The following is a 17,911-nucleotide window of genomic DNA, read 5'->3' on the forward strand; positions in this document are numbered from 1 at the left end:
ATTTTATTAACTTATTTGTATAGAATTTAGGATTTTTTATATAATAAAAATAACAGCCAACTTAACTAGAAATTAATATAATGTGAATGTTTGTAAAAAAAACCAAACTCTTTTTACATTCTAACTGGAAAACAAAGCGACTTGGATACTTGTAATTAATTTTTATCAGTTTCATATTTAATATTTTTATATAATATTTTGTCATCCATTGATTTTAACATCTGCATATCTGGATCAAATTTGGTACAATTCCCAACCATATTCATACCTTTGGCAAATAATCTTGAAAATACGTTTTTATTCAAAAGTTTATTGAGATCATCAGTTTTAATACGGTTAAAAACGGAAAAAAATATTTCGAATTTTACATTAGAAACGGGTAAACGCAGCATTTTTTGCAAAGTTACATTGTTTAGATATTTTAGTTTTCCGTCGTTAGCTTTTAATAGCCTCACCGAACGCCAGAACTCTTCAATATTACCCGAAATACTACTTGCACTGCTGCTTGAAACAAACAAGTTTTGTATGTATACCCAGACTCCAGTTTCATTTCTCTGGATTCATTATCTACGTACTATGTCCTGAATCTTATTTTCGGTAATGACAAAAGTCTGAAAATTAATTTAAAAATGTGGTAAATACTATTAAAATACTAATTTCATTTTAGTCGTAACAAAATGTTGATATATACCAAAAATCTACTAAAAAATATTGCCTACTGAATTTAGAACAAAATATCAAAAATCTATCCAAGAAGTAGAAATCTACTGAATGTGGCAACGCTGAGCTGTTACTTGGAGTAGAACACAAAATACCTTTTTTCTTTGTCACGTGGCGATTATGATAGAAAACGATAGGTACGTGTCGACACATCGATTTCTGGTGAAAGCTTCGAGGCGAATAATTTGATGCACAGAATCCCAGTCGTATAGAAACGAGTCGATTGATAGATTTCTACACGTCTCGGAATCCCAGTCCTGGTTGGTGGGCGTTCTCTGCTCCGTAGTGCTACTTGTCGTGGCCTCCACTCGACAATACGTCGAGTGAGGCCTCACTGAGGCTTTTTATTGAAAAATGAGTTCATCATGGATAAATTTTCTTGGTTTAAGAAGTTGAGCAGTCTTCGCCGTCATTAATTACTTTCGCCATATCCATACTTGCCAATTGCTACTTCTGCTTCATCTTGTTTAACAACAAAAAATGTTTAAGTGTTTAATCTATTAGCACATAAAATGATGCTTAAAATACCATTTTATATCCTACCAGATTAAAAACAATGGAAAACCTTCTCCGGTTACACCATCCGAGGCTTCAAAAAATTCAAGTCATACGGATTCTGAGACTATAATAAGATAAGGGAATTTTACAATTTATAATTCACGTCCCACCTACTCAGGCGGTAAATTTCCAGCGAGAATGGTTCCCTTCATACTCCAAATAGAGTAAAAATATAAATTAAAAATGAATAAACATTTTCAATTTAAAAGTAATTTGGGCACTCCTCTTCGTCTTATTTCGCTAAAGCAGATGATGTCCCATCTTATTGTTTTCAGCTCTTCCTCCAGTTCCATCATATTCTCGTCCGATATAAGAGTTCTAACATTGTATGAAGTAATATGTCGTTCTTTGTGGGAGCCTGATTTTTTCCAAGAATTCAGCACCCTCAGCTCCAAACCTTTTCCAACCGCTATTTTGGTAGGGGTGTTGGAGTCGCCGGAGAATGAGGACCGTTCAGTAGCTTCGTCTTTCATGGACGGTATAATACGGTAATCCGGTATAACCGGAAATAGCAAATAGATGAAAATATTTGCAATAAATAGTTCAGTCTTCATTTTATTTTTTTTATATTTTTATATAAAACTATTGTATATTTACAAGCAGGCAACAAAACATGCTGGAGATGTCATAGGCTTATGAAGGACAAGAACTTATCCAGAAATACAAACCTGAAAATATACAGATTTGCAATCAGACCAGTAGTTACGTACGCAGCTGAGACAATGTGCCTCACGGAAAAAGATGAAGAAAAATTGGGAATATTCGAAAGGAAAATCCTCAGACGGATTATGGACCCCATAAGAATGGACAACGGAGAAATGAGAAGAAGAATGAACCATGATCTAAGAGACATAATCAAGGGAGAAGATATAGTTAGATTTACTAAAGCGCAGAGGCTGAGATGCTGGGACACATAGAGAGAAGGAAAAATGACCTACTGATTAAGATCACTAGATAGAAACCAGAAACTGGAAGACCAAGGGGAAGACACAGAGAGATAGGAGGACCAGGTCATGAGAGATATCAAAATTCTGGAAGTGAGAAACTGGAGGCAACTCTGCACATGTCAAAATGAGTGGAAGAAAATTGTAACGAAAGTCAAGTCATACAACAAACTTTGACAACACACAAGTGGAATGCGGAGTGATTCACCACAATAAGCGAGAGAGCTCTAAGAAAGAGCGGCAAACATTCCATCCGGAATGAAAAGCCCTGATGGTGATGAGCTCAGCTTTCAAAACCCATTGATTCCAATTTTCATGATTCAGTTAACGTTAGTTCTCAATATATTTCTAATTGACCGTTTATCTGCCCCACCCTGTATCGTTCAACTAATCATTTAAGAAAAAAATTAAGGGTGAAATAGGGCATGACGGAAAAAAACATAGTGGCTAAAAAACTATATCAATCAAAAATATTTAATTATCATAAATGCAAAGTTACTTTACGTTAAAAGTAAAGATGATTCAAATTTGATTACAGAATAGGGCATCTACTATTAGTCGAGGCATTGAAGGATTGAAGTGTCGATTTTTTTGCAGTAAGACGGATTCTAATGCGGATTGGTGCGTTGGATTCGTGAGAATATCAGGAAATTTTGTGAACTAATGTAATGAATAAGAAATCTCAAATTGCATTTGTGCATAAGAAAAATTCATTTCAAAAGTGCATTTTGAAATAGGCAATTATTATAAATTTGCAACTCGGTAAATTTTCTTACTCGGGGGTTTTTGGGGTCGCTGAAAACGAATATGAGGTCGGCGAGAGTGTGCAAACTACCTGGTGCCTGCAGCGGGTGTAATAAACGTCTTCCTCTGGAATATTATGGTAATTTGTTAAATAATTGGCCCAAACTTGTAACTGGGGGGTTTTTGGGGTCGCTGAAAATGAATATGAGGTCGGCGAGAGTGTGCAAATTACCTGGTGCCTGCAGCGGGTGTAATAATAATAAACGTCTTCCTCTGGAGTATTATGGTAATTTATCATATAATTAGTTTAAACTCGTTACTCGGGGGTTTTTGGGGTAATCTATTTTCTTCGATGTAACTATAATGATCGAAAAGGGTGGTATTTTTATTACAAATAAACATAAATTTTTATTATTATAATATATTTATGGTTAAAAAATATCATTATACAAAATTTACCGTAATTTATCTTTAAAATTCATTTTCTTCATCATTAACATCTTCTTCATTATTGCCTTCCTCTCTCGAGTCCAATGCAATATTTGTGCAATCAGAGCCTGCACAATTTCTGCAGGCTATATTACAAACTAACCCATGCTTCCTGCACCCGCATGAGTTGCCGCAGTCTGACTTACAACTACAGAATATTAAATTTAAAATGTTTGGAGGACCAGGTGGCTGAGTCATTCTAACTGGAATTAATACATTATTTTGTAATTCCCATCCCCAATCGGTTGGGTTCATGTTACTGTCCTCTCCATGCAGCCAAATTTGTATTTGTAAATATACCCTTTTTAAATGCTGGGTAAATGCATCAACGGATAAAAGAATTTTTCCAATAACAATCTTTTTATTTTTGGCAATAGCCATTAAGTACATTCTGTATCGGTAAGTTTCAGCTAATTGGATATTACTCAGTTTAAACTGCTCAGGAATATTCGCTTTCCTGAAACTTATCGGGGCATTGTACATAGCCATAAGAAGTTGGCAGCCGTGGTCAATAATTTCATTAAGGGGTACAACATACAATAAACCAAATGTGCTTGAGAGTCTGGCAAAACCTCTGGAATAGAACAAACTCAAAACTTCATAATATTCAACCCAGAATACCTGTCCTAAAAATACCAGCACTTTGTAGAATGGACAAAGTTGTCATGAGAAGACTAAGAATTGGACATTGCCGTCTTACACATGGTTACCTGATGAGCTAGGGAAATCCTCCTTGGTGTCATACCTGCAACACTCGTGTCACCGTCAGACACATACTAGTTGAGTGCCAGCTATACACGAACATCCGAAGACAACATAAACTGGATGAAGACCAAACCACAACTCTTAGTGATAATAGTAACTTTAATAATGTGATAATGTTTCTCAAAGACTCTCGGTTATACTACGCCATATAAATGTTGTTTTTTATCATTTTGCTGATATTGTAATTTCTTAATTTAATGTTGTTCTGAAGCTATTTTCTTGTGGCATTTTTATAATCAAGTATATTCAAATGGGAAATAAGCCACAATTTTACCTAAAAATGATTTTATTAACGTTTTGACGCCCAAGTCGGGTGTCGTTGTCAAAATACAAAATAATGTTAATAATACCCATTATTTTGTATTTTGACAACGACACCCGACTTGGGCGTCGAAACGTTAATAAAATCATTTTTAGGTAAAATTGTGGCTTATTTCCCATTTGAATATACTTGATCTTAATTTAAATTCTTAATTTTCTTAATTCTTGTAATTTAAACATATTGTAAACCTTACTTTTGTAACCGTGTCAATGGCCTGCGTTGCTGAGACACGTTAATTTAAATAATAAAAAAAATATATTTTTTACACTTCTTTATAATAAATGATTTAAATATCAGGAAAACAAAATAAGAAAAAAAACGTGTTGTGTTTTGCTTACAGTGTAACTGTATAACTGTGTAACTTTATATTAGTGTATACAAACGTGTGAGAGAGAAATGCAATAAATCCTACATGAAATTAGTCAAGAATATATCAATACTGCTAACATAATTTTAAGCGCCAAATTAAAAAAAATGGAGATCCTGAAAAAAGAATCATTTTTTTTTTATAATATCCTATGAAATTAGAATTTAGGCGTTGCGATATATATTTTCAGTGACCCCAAAGACCCCTAGTAACAAGTTTGGGCCAATTATTTAACAAATTGCCATAATAGTCCAGAGGAAGACGTTTATTACACCTGTTGCAGGCACCAGGTAGTTTGCACACTCTCGCCGACCTCATTTTCATTTCCAGCGACCCCAAAAACCCCTGAGTAATGAGTTTAAGCCAATTATATGATAAATTACCACAATACTCCAGAGGAAGACGTTAATTACACCAACTGCAGGCACCAGGTAGTTTGCACACTCTCGCCGACCTCATATTCGTTTTCAGCGACCCCAAAAACCCCCCGAGTAAGAAAATTTACCGAGTTGCAAATTTATAATAATTGCCTATTTCAAAATGCATTTTTGAAATGCATTTTTCTTATGCACAAATGCAATTTCAGATTTCTTATTCATTACATTAGTTCACAAAATTTCCTGACATTCTCACGAATCCAACGCACCAAACTGCATTAAAATCCGTCTTACTGCGCCAAAAATCGACAGTAAAGCCTTTTTTGTGCTTCAATGCCTCGACTATATGCGCTTATACGTATTTCGAATTCGACTTACTCTCATCAGAGCACCTGTGCAGAAGCAATGAACTGGAATCAAATATTCTTATCCTTTCGCTGTAATTATTAAAATAATTACAAAAGATGCAACTAGCACCATCTATGAATCGTAATTCAAAATGATGGAGGAACTTAAATTCGAATTATTTTTTGTTGTTTTTAAGATGGAAAATAAAGCAGGACAGAGTGGTGAAATACTCGACAAAGAAATCTCTAATTGCATTCAGGACCTGTCGTTCATCGTGATAATAATCTTTAGCGAACTGGTTTTTTTTATATCCAAACAAGTGAATAAAAATATAAACTAAAAGTAAATATAATTCAAATTTGATTATAGAATAGGACGTCTACTATGTGCTTATACGTATTTCAAATTCAACTTATTCTCATCAGAGCATCTGTATAAAAGCACATACCCTATAATCAAATCTGAATCATCTTTACTTTTAGTTTATAGTTTTATTCACTTTTTGTGGGTATAAAAGGAACTAAGTAGTTCGCTAAAGATTATTATAGCGGTGAACGACAGGTTGTACCAAGAAAGAAGAACTTCTGTTGGAGTTAAAGTAAAGGGGATGATATACTCCAACAGAAGTAAGGAAAAAGAAAAAAGCTAATGTGTAGCAAAATTAACAAAAATGAAAATAGTAGGAAATAGCTTCTCATTGGAGAGGCTGAAGTAATAAAATACTACTTTGCAGTAGTATTATGTAGGGGGGGAGGAAAGATAAGATGTAGAAATAAATGGACTTGTTATAGAAGTATGGATAGACAGAGGCAAACTGAATGGAGTAGGCTAGCAAGAGATGCAAGAGAACGACTACTTGACACTCAAGGATGGATACGGCCAATTTTGCATGCCTGTCAAAGAACAGTAGATCAAAGTAGGTAGTGATGATGACTATAAAAGGTAAATACTACAATAAGAATCATATACTGAAATTACATAAAGAAGAATAATTGATAAAGAAGAACAAATTAAATAACACTAACAAATCATGGGCGCCAAGAAAATGATAGTCGATCATTTTCCCAGGTATCTCACACTGCTGTCAAATATATTAACTCAGTAAATATAAATAATATAAGGAAACAAGAATAAATGATATACAAAATAAATAAATATTTATTAAAAATAACTACTAGATGTTTGACAATCTCTGAGTTAAACCAAATTGAATTATTAAGTGACTCTAAAATGACATATGTTATACAAAAGCTATATCTAAGATAACAACAATAATGTTACCAGTTACAAAATTATTACATACCTCTTACTTACATATAGGATGCAACTCACATGAGACTTTTACCAAATGGTTATAGTACGCTTGCTACGTACAACTAAATTAAAATCGGACAAATATGAAATATGTATAAATCAGCAGGCATAAGCATGACTAAAGAAAATACAAGAAAATGAGTTAAGCAAAGTTAAATATACAAATGAATGTGAAATAAATAATTGAAGTTAAGATAAATACCTAAACAACGACCTTAAATAATAGAACAAATGAAGAAGAGCAAATGAACAACGAAATATCTGGGAATCAAGCAACTAATATAAACTAAATTTACATAATGACATAAAATCGACCTAAATTAACAATAAAATATAAAAAGTAATACCTTTTTGGCAGATACGCCGACCTCAACGTACAGTACCGCAAAATTATACATGTTTTAGAACTTACTAAACTTATATGTACCTATATAAAAAACCAAATAAATGCAAGCTAAATCTTAAACAAAGTAATTAGTAAACATAGTGCATCCGATAAATGTCTGAGATATAAAACACAATAGTTACTCAACTTCACAAGACTGATTGTTCTCAAACAAACCCAAACGACTCCTAAAAGGTTGCTGCTGCATCCCCGGAAATGAGCACCAGGATGGTGCAAAACCATGCCTCCTGTAGGCCCAGGTGCAAAAACGAAAAGGAGCTGGGACGTTCCAAAAACTTGTTTTCCCAAGTGACTAATGGTTGGCTCTCGGTGTTGTGAGATGTTTTAAGTTTTCACGTGAGTGGCTAAAAAAACAATTCCCGTTTACTTCAATTTCTTAAGTGTAATCAAAGGAAAGAAAGAAGGAAAACGAGGAAAGGGTTTTTAGGATAAATCATAATGTATAAAAGGCCATTAACTATACACAAAAAATTACTGAATTATGGAAGTCTTGACAAAATTTGACCTTGACAAGAATTTATGTGATAATTTCTAATTACAGAGATGTGGATTTGGGATTTAAATAGAGAATAAATATGATTTCTTTAAAATACTTATAGGATACTGACTTATTAATGATAGAGTACAAAAATAAAATTAAGATAAAGAGATAGATACAGATAAATAGCTAAAAATTAAGGTTATGATTTTCTCTGAATGAATATTATTTAAAGATAGTGGAATAATTAAAAGATAGGTACCTACTAAATTCACTGAATAAATTTACACATAAGATTTAATTGAAAAATTATATATGTCACAATGAAATGGCTGCTGACAGTTATAAAAAAATAATTTACCATGACTGTGGCGACGTTCTATGCAAAAAACCCGATTGGATAGGGCTTTTCATCGATTGTCATTTGTTTCGAGCTTCTGTCATATGTTATATAATCTGTGTATAATATTAATATACACGGATTATACGACATATGACAGAAGCTCGAAACAAATGACTGTGAATGAAAAGCCCTATTGATTTCTTCTAAACACTCCTGTATACAATAATTAGTGAACCACATTTCGAAATGCATATTTCCAACAATTTAACTATCACGAGGTATTGCTAACCTCCAAACCTTGATATAAATTTGCCACACACCACTCTTGTCAATCTCCGAACCACAGATCACTTAAATCTCTTTAGATGTTTCACGCAGGTATCTCAAGGTCATACTAAACTAAATGTCATTTTTAGTAATGATACGTTTTTTAAGATGTCGCCATGCACCTGGAGTAAAGATTTCTTCTATATCACTGAGTCTGAGTGTCATTATAATTTGTCAATTGTCATCATTGTCAGTATGCCAATACATTTATCCACAAACCATACATACTCATAGACGTTTCACGTAAATTGTCAAGGTCAAGACAGCAAATTAGTTACCATTCCAATCCAGAGATGTCGCTGTCAGTCAATTTTCTTGTCATATTTAACAACTGACAGTTGACAATTAAATTAATTTGTTATTTACTTTTTATTTTACAGTTTGTGGTTTAATTATTTTATTATAGTGGTGTTACGTTTATAATTAGATTTAATCACAATATTAATCAATTGTATTAACCATCCGTTTTTATGAGTAGAATTTTTAGTTTACAATTGATCATCCCGTGTTGTGTTTCTCCACATTTAAAAAAAACAATATAATAGATCCTGAAACAGTTTATTCCAATAGACAAGTGTGTCATCAACATTTCTGGCCTATATATTTTTAGAAGTTTGTAAAAGATTATAAGGTAATATTTATCTAAACAATCATCCTACAAGATTTTTTCAAAAATTTTCATTCAACTCAATATTACACATCAGTGCTTTCACGTGACACATGGCAGTAGTGTTTAGCATTTTGAAAACCAATTGGAATATTTGAAGTTTTCAGTAAAATATTGAATAAAACATTGAATTGTCTTTCTGTTGTTTTAATTTCCTGCGAAATTTCATCAAAAATCCCGCAAAATTTATAAGTTGAAATTCCCACGTAACTAAAATTTGTCAATTTAGTTCCCATTCCAATCAAGAGATGGCGTTAATTCGATCCGAAAGATTAACATGGTCGTGAAACGTCTATAAGTATACCGGGTGGTGAATTGGAACACGGGCCATAGGAAACTCAATGTAAAATTCTAAACTGTTGAATTCCTGCTTCCCTAATTATTTTACATCAAAAGACATTAGAAACTATTTGTAGAGGATTGAAATCTGTATTGAAAACGACTGTTAATATTGTTCTACAAACAATAATTATTCAAAATTTTGTAAAAATATAATACAATTTTCAGAGAAATACGCCAAAGTTACGCCACACACAGTGCAATAATGTGTATAAGATTGCATTCGGTGACAATGAATTTATTATATTAACAATTTGAACTGTCAATTTCTTTATTTATTTTATCATTTATTCTTTAAAACACAATAAAGTTGATCAGATACCCTCAGTTAAGGAGAAAGTATTAATAATAAAGATATTTTCTTTAGTCAATAGTGTGCTCACTGTCAGTTAAATAGTAACGTGTGGCCTAACATGCCCACACATACCTACTGCGGTAAATACATTATATTTTTCAAAATTTTGGAATGTGTTTAAATCGTACAACAATTGTAACTTCTGTTTTTAATACAGATTTCAATCCTCTACAAATAACTTCTCATGACTTTTGATGTAACATAATTAGGGAAGCAGGAATTCAACAGTTTAAAATTCTACATTGAGTTTCCTATGGCCCGTTTTCCGATTCACCACCCTGTATATGGTCTGTGCATTTATCTTTATGTCAAAATGTTTATCTGATTGTAATAATAAAAATCCTGATTTAGTGTAGGAAACAGAGGTTGAACCTTGCAAAATGGACACAAGTCCGGTTTTATTTTTTTTCTGGCATATCAAGGGGTGCTTATTATAAGACTAACTTTTTCTGAAAAAATTTCGCCCCGGAACCCCCATTTTCACCCCATTAAAGGGGGTAATTTATGGTTTTTGCAGAACGTAGCCCTTCCTGTACCTTTTACAAAAAATTTCTTTTATAGAAATATAAAGAGGACTATATTTTCTACGATTTATTTCCAACAGCATCTCTCTATCATCCACCGTTTAGCAAGGGTGGCGCCCCAAAGTTGACAAGTTTTAAAAAAAGATGTTTTTAGAAAAAATATATTTTTCGCTAACTGTAACGGAAATTAAAAAGAAATGCTACGGAGATTATTCACAAATATATGATTGATTTTTTTGTATAGGTTTCACTTAAGGGTAATTGCCCTTTTTTTAATTACAGGGTGTTACATTTTAAAAAACCCCTTTTTATACCATCTGAACCGTTTATGCTAGAGTAAAAAGACTTTCAGCGATTACCCATGTACTGGTGTTATTTATAAATTTGTATAATGCACCCCCATTTTTTCCCCGGAACCACCCAAAAAAGAAGAAGAATTAATAAATAAAGTGATTTTCTTGGAATTCTTCACACACAATGCCCTTCATTAATATGCTTCATATATCATTTTGTGCAAGTTATTATTACCCATGCATGGACACTAAACGCGATTTCCTAGTGCAACCCTTGTAGCCAAAAACAATAAATAAAATGGGGGGTTAAATTTTTTTTTTGTTTTTTGCTTTTTGATCCATATGGGCGTATGCTTCATCAATAGTGCTTTTCAAAAATATATATAATTATTGCAACATCCCTGCGCAAACCACCCCTATCCTTGAAAATATACTGCAGAAACTACCCCTATACCTTATCCAGCATGTTTTTACGATTTTCTCATTACCTATTCATTTTTTTTAAACAAAACTTATACAAGGTTAAAGATCACTATTTACTCTAAAAATTAGGTCCTATTCATTTTTTTCGTTTAAGCAACCGTTACGGCACAGTGGCGCCGTAAACCTCATATATGCTTTGACGGGCTCCAGTTTTTGTTTATTTTTTCGTCATCTGTTTGTTTTATTGATAAAGTACTTATGTAAAATAAAACAACACAGTGTAACCTACAAATCATGACCTATGCACATTTTACATTCTTTGCTCCCCAAAGCTACAGTGGTGGCCCAAAATAAATTTTTTCATATTTTCGCCACCTACACGCATTTTATTGCGTTAATGCTACCTTAATAGCACAATATTCACCCCTAAGTGGTCGCTAAGCAGTGGCGGATCCAGGGAGGGGTGATGGGGGCGATCACCCCCACCCCTCTCAAACCAAGTGATATTATATTTGAAGATTATAAAAATATTAATTTATTTTTATAGAAATACTTATATAATATTAATATTATTTTTATAAGAATGACTTTTTATGCTTTAGCGACAGTGGCGGATCCAGCATCGTTAAGAGGGGGGTGCCAATTGGTTAAATTTCTATAAAAATAAATGAATATTTTTATAATCTTTGAATATAATATGACTTGGTTTGAGAGGGGGGGAGATGTTCACCCCCATCACCCCTCCCTGGATCCGCCACTGCGTAGCGACCACCTAAGGGTAAATATTGTGCTGTTAAGGGAGCATTAATGCAATAAAATGCATGTAGGTGGCGAAAATATGCAAAAATTTATTTTGGGCCACCACTGTGGCTTTGGGGAGCAAAGAATGTAAAATGTGCATAAGTCATAATTTGTAGGTTACACTGTGTTGTTTTATTTTGCATAAGTACTTTATCAATAGAACGAACAGATGACGAAAAAAAACAAAAACTGGAGCCAGCCAAAGCATATATGAGGTTTACGGCGCCACTGTGCCGTAACCGTTGCTTATACGAAAAAATGAATAAAACATAATTTTTAGAGTAAATAGTGGTCTTTAACCTTGTATAAGTTTTGTTTAAAAATAATACATAGGTAATGAGAAAATCGTAAAAACATGCTCGCCAAGGGATAGGGGTAGTTTCTGCAGTACATTTTCAAGGATAGGGGTGCTTAAACGAAAAAAATGAATAGGACCTAATTTTTAGAGTAAATAGTGATCTTTAACCTTGTATAAGTTTTGTTTAAAAAAAAATGAATAGGTAATGAGAAAATCGTAAAAACATGCTGGATAAGGTATAGGGGTAGTTTCTGCAGTATATTTTCAAGGATAGGGGTGGTTTGCGCAGGGATGTTGCAATAATTATATATATTTTTGAAAAGCACTATTGATGAAGCATACGCCCATATGGATCAAAAAGCAAAAAACAAAAAAAAAATTTAACCCCCCATTTTATTTGTTTTTGGCTACAAGGGTTGCACTAGGAAATCGCGTTTAGTGTCCATGCATGGGTAATAATAACTTGCACAAAATGATATATGAAGCATATTAATGAAGGGCATTGTGTGTGAAGAATTTCAAGAAAATCACTTTATTTATTAATTCTTCTTCTTTTTTGGGTGGTTCCGGGGAAAAAATGGGGGTGCATTATACAAATTTATAAATAACACCAGTACATGGGTAATCGCTGAAAGTCTTTTTACTCTAGCATAAACGGTTCAGATGGTATAAAAAGGGGTTTTTTAAAATGTAACACACTGTAATTAAAAAAAGGGCAATTACCCTTAAGTGAAACCTATACGAAAAAATCAATCATATATTTGTGAATAATCTCCGTAGCATTTCTTTTTAATTTCCGTTACAGTTAGCGAAAAATATATTTTTTCTAAAAACATCTTTTTTAAAAACTTGTCAACTTTAGGGCGCCACCCCCGCTAAACTGTGGATGATAGAGAGATGGTGTTGGAAATAAATCGTAGAAAATATAGTCCTCTTCATATTTCTATAAAAGAAATTTTTTGTAAAAGTTACAGGAAGGGCTACGTTCCGCAAAAACCACAAATTACCCCCTTCAAAGGGGTGAAAAGGGAGGTTCCGGGGCGAAATTTTTTCAGAAAAAGTTAGTCTTATAATAAGCACCCCTTGATATACCAGAAAAAAAATAAAACCGGACTTGTGTCCATTTTGCAAGGTTCAACCTTTGTTTCCTACACTAATTTAGATAAAATGGATTCAAATACAGTTTTTGAAACAAAACGAATGTGATTTGAAGATCCCTAGGAAGAATCAATTCCTAGCTTACATTTGCATGGTGAGTTCAACAAGTAGTATTTGTTATTAGAGAACAAGTAACAAAGTTAGTGGTGTATGGACATGGAAGCAAATGAAAATGAATGCAACACCAGGTAAGTAACCCCACTAACCCCTACTGAAAATATATAATTAATAAAAATTATTTTACGGGAAATGAATCATGGTTATTATCAAATCAATTATATTAATTTTTTGTTTTAGTTGAAAGTCCTTCAACAAGTGGAGATGCACACATGTTTCAATCATTTGAGATACCCTTTTGTAGAAGTATTTGGAACTCAATTTGGAAGATAACTTATTAATAATTTCATTTGTAAAGATACGATTTGTAAAAAAGTATATACAAAGTGGTTTTGCTGGTATTAAATAAATAAATGAAAATACGTTGTCATGTCTTATTTTTTCCCAAATGGTATTTTGTATATTTGAAATTAAAAATAATTTGCATATTTTAAAACCAAATTATTTTTTTTTTCAACTATACAAAATTTGTATATATTGTAATATTTAATATTTTAACCTAACATTTTCTTCCCACCAAGATTACATTTTGAAATTCCCGCTTGGATTAGTTCCGATACAAGCGGCATGGAGCGCTGTTTTTCATATTTAACCAAAGCGTTATCGTGAAACATCTAGAGGAGGTAGGTGATCTGTGCTCCGAACCAAAAGTGACGATAAATTTCTCTTTTCCTCAAAATTAAGACGAAATTGATATTCTCCGTTAGGTGGCGTACATTACAAATCAACCAGTGATACGACACATAATTAGGTGTGGCATCGTTGCAAGAAATTTTAAATATAAAAGATAATAATTAGAAATACCTAGTTAATTACGCGAAAATTAGAGAAATTAATTAAGAGATCAAGAGAAAATAATTATAAAATAATTAAAGAGTTCAAAAATTATTCCCTAACGTGTCAGACCGTTACAAGGTCGTAAATGCAATTATAGATTCCCCTGTCTAGTATTTCACCACTCTGTTTTGCTTTATTTTTCCATCTTAAAATGCACAGAGGATAAATAATTCGAATGTTAGTGCCTGTCTCATTTTGACTTACTTTATTTTAGTAAGTTTTAAGCTAGGTGTATTGGTTTAGTGAAATTTGTTTTCCTTTTTATTATTGACTATATTTTTATACATTTTATTTTCTTTTAATGGATACTGATAATATTCTCCTTTTAGGTGCCTTCAGCCCTAGTCATTCGTCCAAAAACCACAACGGAACCATAGTTCTTCGTCCCAATAAGCAAAAAAAGAAGAAAAACGTTTTACGCAATGCATGTAGGATATTATAAAAATATGTATAGTGGTAATGCAATACCAAAAATATTTTGTTTTGGAAATTATTTTGCCATGTATAATAATAAGACATTAGAATAGGTATCATATTTTTGTTGAATGTATTTTATTGTCATAACATTTGATTTCATAAGAATAAACGAATATAACTAATAGTGGTGTTAATATCTTTGAGATCTATCTCGATCACATTGTGTAGATATTCCTCATATACTGTTTTGGAGAGTTTTCGATTTTCTGGTGTTCACTATTTTTATTTAATTTTATAAGTTCAGTATAGGTATTTTTCTTTTATCTCTTTCAGTGTCTTTGTTAACAATTTCGTATAAAGGATCAGAATCAAAATTCTGTAAATGACACACAAAGAGAGCGCTCAGAAGTTCTGATACAGGCGAAAAATATTCCATGTTAATCTGTCAGTCTTTACATTAAATTGCGCATCTTCTTGATCTAATGGCGCTACATACCAAATTGAGCCTTGCAATCTAATTATTTTCCCCTAAATCATAAGTTCCATGACTTTCATCTATAAGTTCTGCCCTGGGTTAATCTTATCTTACAGCCTTATATAGATATGTGGTAGACACTTAAAATATACAAATTTCATAAATATAATTTTGTGCCTCTTTCTCTATCTTTGTTTAAGTTGGTTAAACTTAACGGGATATAGGTCAAATATTATTCTCTGATTAAAATAAATGTTCTTTTTTCAATGAAATCAAAAGTTACAAGTATATAATATGTATATTTTGCCCTAAGGCCACTGGTGAAGTGCTAATATATTTTAGTTTTAACCTGCCCTAATTTTATTTGTTAACACCCACATTGTAACATACAATTATTAGACTATAAATTTAAAAGTTTTTTAAGTTTGTGACATTGATATGTATGTTTGAACTTCTTTACCATTGTAGTTTGCAAATAAATTGTTTGTCAGTGAGTGTATTAGATTTTTGTTTATTATTTGTGGGGCACAAACACAACAGTGGCGGTCTCAAGGGGGGGCGATCGCCCCCCCCCCCCCAGAAACCTTAGTTTTCTGAAAAATTGAGAAGTTAATATACATATTAATCCGAAGTGTGAGATCGAACTAATGCATTGCTATTATTGGACAAAATAATCTAACAGTGTGAAAACGTCCGTAGACAGATTATTTTAATAGCCTACGGTTAGTTTTGATATAACGTAACAACATCAAATACGGTACAGTGACGTTTCTGTAATGTTGTCGTTGAAGTCACAGTGGCAGTGGCAACACTGTATAAATCACGTAGAATAGAACAAATCTTCTTCAGTCAGACGTTGCTTGCTAGCCTTGCTAGTTGCTACATATTGGCCGTGTATCAATGCCTATGGCAAAGTCAAAGGGCTATAAATAAGTGTCAGTTTGCTCAAGCGTTTCCTTTTCCATGTGCAACTGCAAAAGACGACATCGACATGGTAAGTTTGTTTTGCATGCATCCAAGGCGAGAACCTTGATTTGTGCCTTACTGAACAGTACTTTCATTATCACTGTAGTGTGTATGTGCAACATATTTTCACTTACACTGCCTTTTAGCAAGCTACTTCAAAACCTGATATTGACTTGAAATGTGCATTGAAACATTTTACGGACATGACCAAAGCACTTGCCAATCAACGGAACACAGCGATTGTTTGCTTTAAAGATTTGTTCCAAGAAGCAAAGGACATCGCCGAGAAGACAAATTTTGATATTAGTATTCCAAGAATATCACAAGTGCAGAAGAATCGAGCCAACCACGCAACTAAAGACCCAGAGACATACTTTAGAGTATCAGTGTTCCTTCCCATTCTAGACTCTGTAATAGAAGACACAAAGTCTCGTTTTCCTGAAGAAACATTGGAGTTGTACAATCTTCACGTATGCATGCCTCGAATACCTGATAACCAACTCTGTTCAGGACATGTCTGAAAAAATTGAGTGTTTAGTAAGGAGGTACAGTGAACTTTTTGATATGTCTCAAGCTGAAATGAAATGCTTATTGAAAGGTGAACTAGAGCTTTGGGAAATGCAATGGAAAGACACGGACGAATTTCCAAAAACAGCGCTGGACGCGTTAGACAGTTGTAACAGAGATTTGTTCCCTACAGTCAGCAAGCTACTTCTAGTCTTAGCTACACTTCCCATCAGCAATGCTTCTGCAGAGCGTAGCTTTCAATCTCTTAAAGAGAATAAAGTCGTGGCTAAGAACACGGATGCGTCAAGACAGGTTGACTGGACTTGCTCTACTCCATGCCCATCGAGACATCCCTATAGACCCAACGAAAGTTTTAGAACGATTTGCCAAAAGTGGCCATCGAAGACTTGAATTCGATTTGTAATTACATTCTTTTTAAAACCTTATAACTTGTTATTTTATTACTTATAACCTAATAAAACTATTACAATGTATAATGTGAACCTCCTTTTTTCCATTCTAATAGACTAATTCGTATTGTATATTTATTGTAAATTTTAACATTTTAAAAGGTAAAATGTGTTTTGAGTTCTTTCAATTCAAGCGTAAAACTAACATTGTCAGACCAAACCTTTGAAGTTTGACGTTTGTTCGTGATAAAGTAAAACCACCTAAATCGTCAAAGGTTTAGAAAGATGAGACTTGCTTCAGAGGCTTGCCATTGAAAAATACTATCACCCACAAACCTTTTCTATTAGACTTTGAGTTGTTTTCAATAGTTCTAAATTGGTTTTTGATACAATCACAAGAATACAAAATATATTTTGAATATTTTATTTGTAAGTTAGCCGAACAATATTTACAACAAGCTTTAGAGGCTAGCTTTTTTATTTTTTATTATAGTGTAAAACTGTTTCCACTCATACTAATTGTAATAATAATAAGTGATTTTCCTTTTTCTCCGTTCGTCACAACCACTAAGTGACAGTCAGTCCATATTCGGTCCATCAACTGTTCAAATGAATAAAATGCCTTTAAAACTCTCAAAATCTTGCCATATTTCTAAAAATTTTCCGGACCCCCTTTCCGGCTGGGGGGCTGCACCCCAGACCCCCTGCAACAGACCATCGCCCCTCCCAAAATCTGACTCTGAGACCGCCACTGAAACACAAAGACACTGCAAGACACTAGGGCGGCCCGATAAGTACTTAGCCTCCAAAAGAAAATCGAAA

The 17,911-nt window shown here is 33.2% G+C and overlaps 1 long non-coding RNA gene across 1 annotated transcript; it reads right to left on the minus strand.

Moving 5' to 3' along the window:
* Window positions 1-6,774: 6,774 nt before the first annotated feature.
* Window positions 6,775-9,446, minus strand: LOC114333465 (uncharacterized). Its single transcript, XR_003652956.2, has 2 exons — window positions 8,095-9,446; window positions 6,775-7,698 (listed from the first exon to the last, which is right to left on the minus strand). It is a non-coding gene; the product is annotated as an uncharacterized LOC114333465 (long non-coding RNA).
* Window positions 9,447-17,911: the final 8,465 nt, after the last annotated feature.

The sequence above is a fragment of the Diabrotica virgifera genome, chromosome 4, assembly GCF_917563875.1.
Source record: "Diabrotica virgifera virgifera chromosome 4, PGI_DIABVI_V3a".
NCBI lineage: Eukaryota > Metazoa > Arthropoda > Insecta > Coleoptera > Chrysomelidae > Diabrotica > Diabrotica virgifera.